A 3,561-nucleotide genomic window follows, 5' to 3' on the forward strand; every position below is an offset into this window, starting at 1 on the left:
GCGGTGTGGGGGTGGGGGTAGGGGGGGTCGGACAGAGGCTTAGGGCCCAGCACAGGGCACTCCCAGCAGTCACCTCCTCTAGCTGTATTCTAGAGTCTCACTTTTCCCAGCCTCTTGAGTGAGTATGTGTGTTTTTAATTCATCCCCTTTGGTTTTCTTTTTTCCCCCCTTTTTGTAAAACCTTTGTTTATGTCTAGTCTCTGTTCTGGTTTTCTGTGTGAAGGCAAAGACAGGTCAGGTATGATCACTGGGAGATGTAAGGGGAAACTGAGCCACTGCTGCTAACTGAGCACCCAGCCTGTGCCATGCCTCATGCCAGGACTCATCTGTGCCAACCTCATTTACTCTACTGGCCGGGATCAACCCCACTTTATAGTTAGATAAACTCAGAGAGAGGAAAAGGACCTGCCTGACGGGCTGGCCCCAACCCAGACGCTGTTTCCTTCGCACCAAGTTTCCTATTTATCCACTCTGCACTGAGCCCCCAGAAGCAGGGACCAGAGGAACTGCCCCGGGACCAATAGCAAAGGTGGTGGACAGGGCCCTAGGGGGTGTGCCCTGAGTCCCAGGGCGGGCCTGGAGCCTTGAGGAGAGCTTGGGCCGGGATCGGGCGCATGGGGACCTGAGGTTTGAGGACCCTGATGGTTGCGGCCGCATAGGAGGCGTTGACGACGACGCACCGGCTGTCGGCTGCGCTGCGCAAACCTGCCGGTCCATCCCCATACTCGTTAGGGCGGCGCCACCTAGCGGCGCCAGTGGGAAGCGCCACCTGGTCCCTGGCGCTCTGTCTGGGTCCCGGGTTGGATGGAGGCGAGACCAGGAGGAAGAGGCCGCCCCTGGACCTCGCCCAGAGGAGCAGAAGGTGCTCCTAAGGGTCTGTACGGGCAGAGGCAGGGGCTGGAGGGAGGCAGGGAAGCACACTAAGCTTTGATCGAGACCCAGATGCTCTGTGGAGGAGCCTCATGGACCTGGGCAGTTACTGAGCCTCTTTGGAGGCTGTGCCCAGTGTCTGTATTCTGGAGAGGAAGGGACATGTCAGCACATGTTTTATTTCTTGAAATGACAATGGTTGTGGAAATTGGAGGATGCCGACCACAAATTTGACCAGGCTTGTTTGTCCTTTTGTAATGCCCTTCCCAGGAGCAAACTGGCCACAGATGTCCATGGTAGAGGGGGCGGGAGAGGGGTTTGCCTTGGCTGAGGGCCTCAGCCTCATTTAGCCCCAAGGGTAAGTACCTCCTTGCAGAGGCAGGGGTGAAGCTTTGGGAGGCTTTAAAACCTCCTCCACCAGGGACCCTCCTTAAGTGACAAAGAGAGCAGCATTCCACCAGGGCTCAACCAGCCTCAGGCTGTTCACATGCCTAAAGGCAGGGGTCCTGGCCAGTGTCAAGGTCATGGTTGGGCCACGGTGAGCCTCAGAGTGGGAACAGCTGGTGCCAGCTGCCCAGAAACCTGGCCATTGCTAGCTTGGCCCTTGATATCATGGGTGAATGTGGTTATTCTTTTTTTTTTAATGTGTGTGAGAATCTAGCTCCAAATCTTTTCTTTCTTTAAAAAAAAAAAAAAAAAACACCTTTTTTATTTATACTGGAGTATGGGCTTCCCTGGTGGCTCAGATGGTAAAGAATCTGCCTACAGTGGCAGGAGACCCATGTTTGATCCCTGTGTTGAGAAGATCCCCTGGAGAAGGGAATGGCAACCCACTCCAGTATTTTTTTTTTTTTTTTTGGCTGTGCCTAGTCTTAGTTACAGCATGTGAGATCTAGTTCCCTGACCAGGGCTCAAACCTGGGCCCCTTGGATTGCAAGTGCAGAGTCTTAGCCACTGGACCACCAGGGAAGTCCCCCACTCCAGTATTCTTGCCTAGAGAATTCCATAGACAGAGGAGCCTGGAAGGCTACAGTTTATGGGGTCCCAAAGAGTCAGACACAACTGAACGACTAACATTTTTCATAGCCGATTAACAATGTTGTGATAGTTTCAGGTGAACATCAAAGGAACTCAACCATTCATATGCATGCATCCATTCTCCCCAAACTCCCCTATGGGTGGATGGTTATTCTGTGCTTGGGCCTTGGGCCCCAAATTTAGGCAAGAATCTGGGGTGGAGTTTTGGCTCCCCTAACAAAGGAGGCATAAGGAACTTCCTTGTGCCCACAAGGAACTTCCTCCAGCAATCCAGTGGTAAAGATTCTGTGTTTCCAATGCATGGGGCACAGGTTCGATCTCTAGTGGGGGGAACTAAGATCTTCCATGTCACATGACCTGGCCAAAACAACCAACAAACAAAGAAACTAACAAAGAGAACACCGCCTCTGAGTCTTAACCTATAGGGAGAGATTTCTCAGATTTTATCCTGGGTCAGGCACTGATGTCTTTCATTTTGATAATCACTCCTGGGATTCCCAAGGAGGCAAGAGGCCCTCCTCGGAGACCAGCAAACCTTTCTCCACCTCTCCCCACTTCCTGGCAATTCCCTATCCCTGGACTTCCTTTCCCTCCCCGACCCCCAGTGCCAAGACTGGCCTCTAGGGTCTTTGCTGTCTTCCTCTAAAAGATTGGTCTCCCTTCTGACCCACAGTGCCCCAGGAAGACCCACAGACTAAGGGGGCACGGCAGGGGCTGGGAGACCACACAGAGCCCTGAACTTGGGGGGCCTCTGCCCCCGTTTTCTTGTCTGGGAGCGAAGGCACCAGCTCCAGAAAGCTGTGACCACCTGCGCCTGCATGGTGAGGCCCCTGCTTCTCTCCTCGGCCACTCACTCTTCCTGGCTCTCCCTAGGCTCTGCAGCCTCTTGGGCTTCCTTGCTCTTCCGCAGCTTCCTCTCCTGTAAGACAGGTTCAGTGAGAGGCCCATGGTGGGGTGCTGCAAGCTCCCTCTCCCCTTCTGCTCTGGCCCTGTTCTTGCCCCTCCCCACTCCTCCAAGGTCCTGCTGCTTGAGCCGCTCATCAACCAGATTTGAAAAATGGAGGCTGATAATGTTAGTGTCAGAAGACATAGGGAAACTGGGACTTCAGGGGGAAAATAACTTACCTGAGGTTACACAAAGTTGGTATTCTGGCCTGGAGAGAGGAGCCTGGCAGGCCACAGTCCACGGGGTTGCAAAGAGTCGGACAGGACTGAGTGACTTTCACTTTCACTTCACACGGAAGTTGCTGGATGAGTTGGGCCAGAACCCAGAACTTTGGGTTCTGTGCCCTCACTAGGGATGACTGGGTGAGGGGTCCTAGACAGCATCTCTTCTTCTTGTCTCAATGAATGAACCCTTTTGAATGGTTTTAGTTTTCTCCATGTTTGAGCATAAATATCTTTTAAGAAGCAAAGAAGTTTACTTCTTTCCTGTATAACAAACAGTCCAAGCACAAGTAATCCAGGGCTTATATGTTAGCTCTACAATGTCACCAAAACCATTATCCTTTTATCTTGCTGTTCTTCCATGCTCAACAGGTGACTCCCATATCTGAGTCCAAAAAGGCAGCCCCAGCTCCTGCCATCATTTCTATATCCCAACTAGTGGCAAGCAGGGAAGAGGAGTGGAAACCTATGACCTTTGGCCCCAAT

The 3,561-nt window shown here is 52.5% G+C and overlaps 1 non-coding gene across 1 annotated transcript; it reads right to left on the reverse strand.

Moving 5' to 3' along the window:
* Nucleotides 1-1,766: 1,766 nt before the first annotated feature.
* Nucleotides 1,767-1,839, reverse strand: TRNAA-UGC. The gene has a single exon. It is a non-coding gene; the product is annotated as a tRNA-Ala (tRNA).
* Nucleotides 1,840-3,561: the final 1,722 nt, after the last annotated feature.

This window comes from Oryx dammah, unplaced genomic scaffold (genome assembly GCF_014754425.2).
Source record: "Oryx dammah isolate SB20612 unplaced genomic scaffold, SCBI_Odam_1.1 HiC_scaffold_2, whole genome shotgun sequence".
In the NCBI taxonomy this organism is placed as follows: Eukaryota; Metazoa; Chordata; class Mammalia; order Artiodactyla; family Bovidae; genus Oryx; species Oryx dammah.